Consider the following 11,847-nt stretch of genomic DNA (forward strand, 5'->3'; position numbering starts at 1 on the left):
CAGCTTCCAATGCACTGATTTGTTTGTCAGCACAGTTCATTTACATCCATTTGCATTTGTTTGTATGCTAGGAAAAAAATAACATTGTACAGTCTTTCTCAAGAAGACCCCGTTAGCTAGCGCAAATGTCACATCTATTTTGAAATCCGAGAAAGAAAATAATACACCAAGCCCCCTGGGAGACAAAGCCTGACATTTGACCTCTGTCTTTGATAAGAACAAGATTTAAAGGCCTGTTTACAGAAAGCAAGTTTATGGGAGCATACAATAAACAATGTTTGGGCAACAGTAGGGACAAACTCGAGCTGAAGAGCCTAAAGCAAATACATTCAGCAAATGGAAAGCCAGAAAATGTAAGTTACAAACCACAAAGCCAATGGTAAGCAAAGGGTTGAATGCCTTCCTAGGTCAACTTTCCGAATGTCCCAAAGATGTCTTTAGCAATCCAGACAGCAAGGCTGTAACCTAAAAAAGGAGGATTAACTTAATTTATAGTTGCACCATTTTGTCAGAGGAACTGAGGTACAGGCCCAGTTGTAGTATATGCAGTTTACTCATAGATGAGGGACTCATCAATCAGACACACTCAAAAGAAAATTGCGGAAAAATTCAGCAATGGCACACCCCCAAGCCGGAGGTCACAGCATTGGTCACAAGTCTAGGCAGATGTATCTTGGACATAAGGCAATTGTTTCTATTGCTATCCTCAAAACAGGAAGCCATCTCCTCCCACCAAGCAGCTCTGTTTTCTCCATATAGGCCCACATACTACAAGGGAATGTGCTAAGCAGTTCAGAAGGAACCAAGGTGTGATTCTTGGGCAGGGAGTCTTCTGCTCTACCCAGGGTTCACACAAAGGACACAGTGCTTCACATAGAGGATGTTAAGCGGGCAAAAAACAGACCGCCCACAGGATCTCGCCACCTTCGCCTACCTTTCATCATGGTCTCATCAAAGACAAGGTCAGTACGCCATTTAGCTTGTTCCATAAAGTGAAAAAAGCGCAGAAGCAAACTGAAGTGCGAAGGCCAACATGACCCAGCCTGCACATTAAGTCAATCGATTGCCACAAAGAGTTTGTATATCACCAGCATAATGATTAGCGACAGCCCCAGGCTTCTCGCTATCTGTCAGATCAATAGGTGTAGGGAAGCAACAATTTTGTGCCAGGATGGGATATTTGAATTAGATCAGATCTCCTCACTATATAGCCATCTTTAATGGGCTTTGTGATGCCTATATCTGTAATGTTTCTGAGGCCAGATTCGGTATCCAATTTCCTTAAGTTGGATGGGAACAGTGCCTTTCCTAATACAGAATGTGCCCCTAATACTATGAAGTATATCAACGTTTCTTAACAGAAGGACAACGTTTTCCCTAAGGCGTATGTAAAGTCAAGTTTTTTGTTTCAGCTAAAAGTCATACAATTTTGCTATTAAAGGTAAGTGCAAAAGCATAAATTGTTAAAAGCAGTATACATATTCTCAGATTGACTTTCATTTTGCTAATTCATGATGTGGATATTAAATTTTCCCTTGCAAGAAGGGTGCTACATTTTACTAATGTTCAGCAATGAAAACAATTAAAAAGTCCCAGGTAGATGGGTGTGTTTCTTGTAAGTTCCGCTTTTAATCTTTTGCACACATTCTTTGTAATCCTGGAGGTGAAGACAGTGATGGGACTAGTGTATGTATGTGTATATTATTTATGGCCTATGCAGAAAAAGATGGTGAGCTCAGGTAGATGCTGATATCCTAACTAAGGGTAAATTAAAGAAAAGAGAAGCAGAGAGAATCCGTAGCTCCGAAAATCCAGGTTTTCAATGACTTTCTGAAGGAAGATTCTGAGTGAATGAACCGAAGATGACAAGGGAGAGTATTCCATGCTTTTACCCCAAGAACAGCTACTGATCTCCGTCCTTTTGTTTTATATCTAAACGGTGTGGGTTTTAAAAGATTTGCTGAAGAAGATCTCAGAGGGCGTGAGGTGACATAGGGAGTAAATCTGGCTGTTAAGTATTTTGGTCCTGATGCCCTAAAAGCTCTGAAAGTAATGATGAGTATCTTAAAAACCTATTGTAGTGATTTGAAGGCAGCTGAGGTTGAAGAGCAACACTGCAATTTGAGCACCAGGCGGGATACTGCATATTGAACAGTCTGGAGTTTTTTTTAAATTGACTTGTTAGCACCCGCATTTAGGCTATTACAATAGTCCAATCTGGAGGTGACCAAGGCTGCTGTAACAATTTTTCTTACAGTGACGGGGAGAAAATCAGAGAACCTTTTTAGGGATTTTATCAACTGAGAACACTTCCCAGCCACTGATATCGCTTGTGAACGAAAGGAAAAATGTGTGTCAAATTTCACCCCCACATTGTTAACTACTTCTACCGTGTTAGGTGGGGGGTTGTCTGCCAGCCACCAGCGACTGGGGGTGAAGGTATTAGATTGACCTAGGAGCATGATTTCCATTTTTGAGTATTACAGTTCAGATGGTTTCGCTTCATCCAGTGACTGACCTCCATGAGACATTGCAAGAAGTTCTCTTCTTCACTAGCAGAGTGTTTGTTCAACGCTAAGATCAGCTGAGTATCATCAGCATATGAGGAGGTTTCAATAATAAATGATTATATCAGCTCTATGAGGGGGGCATATACACATTGAACAGCACTGGACTTCAGGTGGAGCCCTGCGGAACACCTGTGCACAGTGTAAGTACTCTGCATAGATGTTGTTCTTCCGGCAGTAGTGAGAGGCCTGATTTGTTAACAGGTTGATGAGGTCAATCACCCATACTTGTTTCGATTTGCATTTTGCATGGTTACTGGATACCAGGAAATCCTGATGAAAGTTCTATTAATATTCAATCAATCAAATACCAGAAAGCTGACAGAAGACAAAATGTATCATAATTTTTTGATATGACAAGCATGATATATGTGTGTTTACGAATTTGTATGATTGAGGAAAAAAAGACAAGGATTTTTCTTGACTTGGCATTTTTCAGGGGACTTCCAAGCAATATGAAAAGAATGCCTGATTTTTGTCATATTCTGTACCTATCATGTGACAGGTTTTTCCCCTTTGTTTTTTTTTAGTGTTCATGGATCTAATAGTTAGTTCATTATCTACATTATATTACCTCTTTCTCCACTAACCCTGAGTCAAGTTCTCTGACATGATACCACCAAAGCTACAATTAAGACCGCTTGTTCCAGTCCCACTGACAAAAAAGACTCATTGAAAAGTAAGGAAATAAATTGAAAACTATAAGGCAAAAACTATTTTTATCACCAAATTTAAAGGAAAGCATATTTTTGAGGCAGAGACGTTTTAAGGCATGGGCAAAGTGGGCTCTGGTCCAGGGCCCTAGCCTTTGAAGGGGCCCCCTGATAGTGCCAGCTCAGTTCTGCAGAGAGTCATCATCATAATACTTTATTTCGGCTGGGATGCCATAAAAGTGTTCCACATTCACAGTTTTGCACCAATATACAGTATATGAAGCTACAAAAATGAACTGTTGGTAGATATCGACATAGCTTAATAAAAAAGACAGATTGACAAATGGATAAAATGCATATGAACACCAATATTGCAGTTACAATTTTTACGTATAAATACTAAGAGGAGCGGGTACCCAGAGAATTTCCTGATTAAACCGTTTCTGCCTGGTGCTCATTAAGTAGCATAACTCTGCTGTCCAACCCTTTATAAGAGCACTATGAGGGAAATATCCAAGTAGAAATGCATACAGTACAGTGAAATTAAGGTGCTTACGGTATCACATTAAAACTTCTGTTAAATATATAAACTGTGCGAGGTTAAAACTAAGGGATCCAAGATTTGATATCAATAAGCTCTGTGAACATCCGCCTAAGATACTCAGTTAGCAATTTTCAGAAAGGATCTTCGGATAGCCCACATCTTGCCTTAGAACTTGGCAACTGCACATGCTATCAGCAGGCTTGTATCAGCTTTTAAAATGTGCAGTGTTACTCGAAGACAACGAGTACCGAGGCTCTTACAGAGAGGGGATAACCATCTCTACCTTGGAGCGCTATAAATTGGACAAACAAATAATATGTGGGCTATTTACTCAGCTGCCAAAGGACATCCTGGACAAAACCCCAGTTGAGTGGGAGACTTTCGCCAGGAGGCTGTAAGTGAATTCACCTGAATGGAGCTTAATCTAAATTGCATGTAGAGCTTTCTCTCCAACGGAACTGTAATGGCCTCTAAGTATTGCTCATATTTTACTGTCAATTTGAACTCAAGAAAATCTGATGTAAGGCGGCCCCATTGGTAATACCTTAAAGAAGACTGGGCCACCCAGTCCCAGTATTGTTTCTTAATTATGGCCTTACTAGGAAGTAGTGCAGGGTCCCTAACATCCCATAGTACCTTAAGCCCTATTGAGGTGAGCAGGCTTTTCAATTTGTTAAGCCAGCCAATTTTCTTAAAGCGGTCGAGGGCAATTACCGCAGATAGAGCAGCGGCAACTGGGAGCAACTAGGGGGTACTCCTGAGACGCAAACAAAACAGAAGGGGGCGGAGCTTGGACTTCTCAGTGATAGAGGTTCTGCCCATATCTAGCCTAAGAGGATGCCAGGGGGTGCCCTTGGGAGTGAGACTAAGGATCTCAAGAATTTGTTCTCCGTGGTCAGGAGACCATCCAAGGTTTCAAACTCCCACAGTTCAGCACCAAATACAATAAGAAATCGAATATTAAATCTTAATCGATTACAAAAAGGACACCTGTAAGCAAACTAGTGCAAGAATATCAAACTAGTGCAAAAATATCAAGGGCAGGACAATGTGCAAACAAACCTGTGGAATGAATTCCAGAGATTTGGCAAATAATTTTTTTCATAAGTACAGAAATCTAGAACACAACAGCAAGGTCTTGTCATTTATAATGAAAGGCAATTTCTTATAATCCAAATGGACAAGACACAATAACTGAAAAAAAACAACATCAAAATTCAATCAAAAACAATCAATCTTGTTATAAGGAAAGATTAAGCAATTTAATACCATGATTTTAAATCCATTAACCACTGGCTAAACGATCACCCAATCCCCAACACCCCATCTCTAACGAGAATAAAACTGGTAAAACCAAAGAGTAAAACCAGCTAAAAAACGATAAAGAAAAAGCATAAAAAGACCAGGATAAAAGTTAAAACCAGTAGAAAAATAGATCTAAAATCAAATAAATATGGGTATAAGAGAATAGCAGCAGCAATCTGAAAAGCATTTCATTCCTAAAGGGGCTCTACAAATTGAAAACAACAACTGAGAAAAGAACAATGCAATAGACACTATAAAAAATTGTGAAGGTCTTCCCCAGTATTCAATCCATTTGGAATCTTAGTGTCCAGAAGTAAAATATAATGACTTTCCAACTGTCTAAGTCTTCTTTCTCTATCTCCTCCTTTTTTGGAGGAAGGGACTGCGTCAATAACAAAATAGCTAAGGTCTTTAAGGTTATTTTGATAGACCAATTTAAAATGACGCGCCACAGGATAACTCGAATCAGATTTAACAATAGCTCTTAGGTGTTGCAAAATTCGATTAAAAACTTGAAGCTTAGTACTTCCAATGTAACGGAGATGGCAAGTACACTGAAGCACATAAACAGCATGATGTGTTTTACATGTAAAAAAAACATCAATCTTATTTACATTTTGGGTGAAGGCATCACTATATTCAAAAGTGTTAACACCGAATTTGCAGGCCCTACAAGAACTACATTTAAAAAATCCTTTTCAGGTGGAAAGCCAATTAGTAGATTTGATTAATTCTGGACTAGTTTTAACTAGGGCATCCCTCATAGAAGGAGCCTTTCTAAAAGTTATGCCAGGAATTTCAGTGATTAAGGGAGCAAGAGTAATGTCAGTTTTCAGAATAGGCCAATTGTATTTAAGAATGTTTCTGACTTTCTTCTCATAACAACTATAAGTAGTAATCAATCTTATGGCCATGTCTTCATTACAAGGTAAACTGTCATCAACTGAAATAGCAGCACTAGTATTGGGGACCTGAGAATATTCTTTGGTGGGAATTCTCAATTTATTCATAGCGCTTTGTAAAACTACTCTTTTATAGCCACGAGCTAGAAATCTCTGAAACGATTCATCTAGACACTTTTTAAGATCAGATTCATAGCTACAAAGTCTGTAAATCCTTAAAAACTTACATAGGGGATGCTATTGATGAGATGTCGGGGGTGGGAGCTGGAAGCATGAAGAACTGAATTGCCTGCTATACATTGTCTATGTAATCTGGTATGAATTTCATTATTAATAACATAGATTTCAACATCTAGGAATTCAACTCTTTCCTTGCTTATGGTAGCAGTGAATTCCAAGTTCAGATCATTAGTATTAATGTCAGTAACACATTTTTCGGCAGTTTCTCTAGATCCATGCCATATTAAAAACACGTCATCTATGAAACGCCACAAGTGAACTATGCCTTTACCTTGGATATCAGCACCCGCAAGGATGCGGTCGAGGACATGCTTCTCCCACCAGCCCATGTGTAAACACGCGTAGCTGGGGGAGAAGCAACTGCTGAAAAACTTCATTGTTAAAGAGGAAATAATTGTTGCAAAGGCATATCTCAATCATTTTTACTAGCATCTTACTGTGCTCATAATAACTGATATTTCTATCAGATAAAAAATGTTGAATAGCACGCAATCCATCTTGATGGTTAATGGAGGTATAAAGGGAACAGATGTCCATAACAATAAAATAATAGTCAGGATTCCAAATGACGTTATTCAATTTAATTAAGAAATTACCAGTGTCTTTAATGTAAGTAGGGAGGGACTCCATATATAATTATGCAGAAAAAAATCTACATATTCGGATATGGGTTTAAGTAGCCCATTCTGAGCAGAAATGATAGGGCGCGCAGGTATAGGAGATACACACTTATGAACTTTAGGCAGAAGATAAAGGGTCGGGATGATAGGATGATCCGTTTTAAAAAAAGAATACTCCTTTTTGCTAATTAAACCTTGCCCTTTCCATTCAGATAAATATCTGTGAACCTGCTCTTTAACTCGATAGAGGTCATGAAAGGAGGCCTTTCTATAGCACTGGGAGTCATTAAGCTGTCTTTCTGCTTCTGTGATGTAAATATCCAGCGGCCATAAGACCACATTACCCCCATTATCTGCTTTGTTGACAATAATGTTACCATGGTCATTAATTGTTCGAAATGGTTTGGAATATTGCATTTCAGTGTAACTACAAGGCTTACGATTGAGGAAAATAGAACGATTTAATCCCTTCAGATCTTCAATCACGCGGTCGCTAAAAACATCAATAGCATCTCTTGGCATCATGGGAACAAACGTAGAGCGGGGACAGAATGGATTGGTTACTGCACTACTACTATGTATGCCCATTAGATGCAATTCTTCCTGAGTGCTAAAAGGAATATTTTCACTGGCATTATATAGAAAATGTAATGTTTTCAGGGTAGAGACATCAGAGATACAGATATTTTTACTAGGTTGGGAATCAGAAATAATGTTAGTGGCAACACTGTTAACTTTATTAAGTTTGAAATATTTCATCAACTTAAGTTTCCGTATGAACTTAAACACATCAACACGGGACTGTACGTATTTAAAGCTGTTTTTAGGACAAAATGACAAGTCCAAGGATAAAAGTTGGATTTCTGCAGCATTTAAATCAAGATCGGTAAGATTAATAACAGTGTTAGCCACATTAGCAGTTGCAGTCTTATCTAATTTGACTGAAGATTCCCTCTCCCTCTCCCTTTCCTCATTACGCCGCCTCTGCCTCTTCCTCTGTTTCCGGCTTTTGTTACGTTCCCGCCGTCTTTCATCTGGGGTGGTCCTCTCGGCCTTAGAGTGTGCCGTCTGTCCTCTATTATAAACCCCAATTCCTCAGAGGGGGTGAAACCACTTAATGCCGGCTGGACATCCAATCTTTGAATGTCATCATCAGATTCATTACTGCTTATCAATGAACTAAGGTCAGTATCAGAGGTTTCTGGAATGTCAATTTTCCGAGGTTGGGTGACTGGTGCTTTGTTCGTCATAGCCTGGCGTTTTACAGATTCAAACTTTTTTGAAAAAGTGATAATGCGACCGTGTTCGTAATCAGCTTTATCGCGTGCAAATTTGAAAACTTTATGCGTTTTAATTGTTTGTTCATGTTTGTCAAGGCGTTTTTTGATCTCATCTCTTGTCTTGACTATTAATTCCTGCTGATCACTAGCATCTAAATCGACGTTTAAGGCATCAATTTGACGAACAATATCAATGCTGTCAATCTCTGCATATTTGATAAGGATGCAGACCATATTCATTGATGATTTTAAGTTATTGGATGCCCATTCCTTCAGCATAAGGGGGTTGGGGTTCTCAAAAGATGGAGCAATAAGAACCCTTAACCCCCGTGGCACCCTTCCGGCTTCCTTATACTTCTCTATGGATTTCTTTTCCCACCAGTTCGTTAACTCCGTTCAGAGCAATTTCTCAAGTTTATTCAGTTTGGTTTTAATGTCGTTTTTATCAGTCATATCATTGCTGCCCTTGTTAGCAATATTGACATCTGGTAGATTCAAAAACAAGGCGTCCGCCACTAATTCGCAGTCTTTAAGCACGTCCGATGCCGTTGCCATGTCGACAAATTTAAATGGAAAAAGCTATGCACTATAATGACAGGAGCAAAGTTGGTTAATGCAATCCAACAACTCCAAAATCCTCAAAGTCACAATCTCTTCACCCGCCAATGTCCGTGAAGTAGCAGAAGCAACAACCGGCTCACCTCAATCAAAATACGAAGGGTCGTAGGTGTCCTCCGAAACCACGCAATCCTCCGGTTCAGACCTTCCGATGACGCCGAGGTGCAACTGCCAATACTTCCTTTTCCTGGCTGCGGGGGGCTGGTGTAAAGAACTCCTTCCCGGTCACACATGAATCGCAAAGCGATGTTGACTGCAAATAACCAGCCGCTTTTAGAAGAGAGGGTCCGTATAAGGCAGAAAGAGCCACTCCGCCGAAATTAAATAAGTTTTAAAGTCCTAGAAATATGCAAACGAAAGCATAGAGCAGGAACAGACCACTCCGTGACAAGAAAATAAGTGCTTTATTCCTCAAGAAACAGCAGCATGACGCATTTCGACTAGGAAACCCGGTCTTGATCACATGACATGGGCAAAGACCATAGAGTTTATATACAGTGCAGTTGGCCGCCAAAACACCTTTCACTAAAAAGTGGAAATGGAAAAAATACTAACGTTAATAACAAGAGCCTGCAATGCTAATCTGAGAATCATAATCAAAGCAATCTCATATTGCACAACAAGATAAATTGTTGTTAAAAATACATTACTATTATAAAAAGTGTCAGCGTATAAATGTATAAATATATAAATATGTCACGCTAATTTAAACACATTTTAAAGAAAGTGGAAAAATATCTGATGATAAAGAAAAAGATATATATATTCCTTTGAATGCTATTCATTTGACATCTGGGAAAGCCTTTCTGTTAGAGAGCATTGCATAAATAAAACCCCAAGCGTTATTCTAAAAAGAGACTTTGGTGTGTTTCATTTTATAAAGTGAACCCCCTTTCTAGGTGTTGTGTTTTATGTCTCCTGCTTTATATTGTTTGGGCCATCATGTGAGAGTGGTATTTTCTGAGGACGAAGCAAGACAGGAAGTATCCTTCATTTAAGTGGATGGCTCATATTTACTAAGGCAAGTGCTTATCAGCACAGACTTGCAGAAGTTCAAAGTTAAATGGAATGTGTCACCAGCATCTTTTGAAGGGGCATGAACACTCTACTTGTGGCGTGTGTGGCAACCTTCTACCCTGTGGAACGCATGTGGGTGGAGCACCGGTGTGTCTTGTCCACATCATTGAATTTCCTCCAGCCATTTGGAACGCTTCGTACCCGCCATGTGGAATGCCTGTTGGTGAAGCGCTAGCGTGTATTATCCACATCACTGGATTTTCTTCAGCCATTTGGAATGCAATGTACCCGAAGCATGGTTGCATTGCGAGGTCACGCAGCATGTGACGTGCCACCATGTTTCTTTACCTTCTGTCACTCGCTAGTGACCGATCCATGCTAATCATGGCAAGGTTGTAGTTTTTTATGCAAGTAATTGCCATTTGGTTACCATTTGAAACTGGATGGGTGTTCGGATCAAGATGAAGTACTGTCCAGGAATTTATTGTTTTGGGACATTTTGCTGAATAATTTGGTGGCTTTTAAGTATTTAAAAGGTGAATAATTAGATAAGTGAACTAGTCCCTTTGGGTGAAGTAAGGACACTTATCCAGTGCTTGGCAAGCATTTTCCACAAGTTCAGATATCTGAATCCCACTTTCAGGTGAAGAAGGGACGCTGTAAATATTTAAGGTTCAGAAATGGCTACACAGAATTTTTCACTTCAGCCACCACAAGCATTTTCGCAAGCTGGTGGGAGTCCTTGTATGAAATAGGTGGAGTATAAAGTATTCAGTCAAAATATCAAGTTTGAAATGTTGACTTACATAAATATCGAGTTTTAAATAGCATGACAGAAATATCGACAGCAAGAATATCGTGGTCAAGATTATCAACTTTAAGGTAAGAAATATCGATTTTAAAAATATAGACGTCATTAATATAATTTGTAAAAATATAGTTGTTAAAATATCGATTTTTTTATTAGTGTTGTGTATTTTAGAATATATTTAAAATGTATGTGATGCTTTTTTTGTGTAAGTATTGTTTATGTTTTGTAATATATGTGTTACATTTTTAGTAGTTATTCATTTTATTTTGATTAAAGATTGCATTTTTTAGTTCCGTAGCGGGTTGTGGGTTTGTAGGGTAATAAGGTGGTAAATAATTTAATTATGATAAATTAATGAATGTATATATTTATTAATATTTTTTTAATTGAGATTTTATCATGTTAATTGTGTTTTTTGGGGTACATTATAGGTGCGGGTTGTGGGGTTTACAGGGATAAAGTGTTGGAAGTAATTTGTTTTTAATTAATTAATAATTCGTTGTTAATTAATATTAACAAATTATTTGACAATTAATTATAGTAATTGTGTAATTAATTTTGGGTGCAGTTTGTGGGGTTTATAGTGGTAAAGGGTCGGAAGTAATTTAGTTTTAATTATTAATAAGTAGTTGATATTTAATATTAATTATTTGATTGATAATTAATTAATTTGTGTAATTGTTTGTTTAATTGTGAGTGTGTGTGTGGTTTTTGGGTTTATAGGGGTGAAGGGTAAGTAGTAAATTATTTTTACTTACTTTATAATTAGTTGTTAAATACTAATAGTTATTCAATTGAAAAAGTTTTTTAATTGTGTAATTATTTTTTTTATAGTTAAATTTTAGGTGTAGGTTATGGAGATTATAGGTGTAAAGGGTAGGAAGTTAATTACATGTTATGGGCCAGATTCCAATGCGGTTAGAAAGGCCTCCTAATGGCATTTGCTCTGTCCAAATAAGATTGGGAACGAGTCTTTCCCACCGAATCGGAAAGGTTCGATCAAGTACGATGCGAGTTAGGCTTAAGGAATATCCCAATATGAACCCAATGGTATTAGGAATGACCGAGCCGTATGGAGCAGACTCATACATCTCTACGGGCCACATTTCCGAATGACCGATTACGATGCTGGATTCGGACAGCTTTTCCGAATCGTGCCGTCCAACTTGAATCAGCAAATTAATCACAATTTGGGGACACATAGCGGCCCCTCCTGCACCCGGAGCCTTCCAAATCAGGCCCGTGAGGGTACCCATGGGTCCCTCCTTACCACCATGCACAGTGTAGCAG

The 11,847-nt window shown here is 38.6% G+C and overlaps 1 long non-coding RNA gene across 1 annotated transcript in view; it reads right to left on the reverse strand.

Annotated features, from left to right (window-relative positions):
* Positions 1-9,182, reverse strand: part of LOC146856928 (uncharacterized) — a 46,096-nt gene extending 36,914 nt beyond the window's left edge. The window contains exon 1 of the long non-coding RNA XR_014979827.1: positions 8,813-9,182. This is a non-coding gene — a long non-coding RNA (uncharacterized LOC146856928). The remainder of the gene's footprint in view (positions 1-8,812) is intronic.
* Positions 9,183-11,847: the final 2,665 nt, after the last annotated feature.

Source organism: Triturus cristatus, chromosome 3_2 (genome assembly GCF_964204655.1).
Source record: "Triturus cristatus chromosome 3_2, aTriCri1.1, whole genome shotgun sequence".
NCBI lineage: Eukaryota > Metazoa > Chordata > Amphibia > Caudata > Salamandridae > Triturus > Triturus cristatus.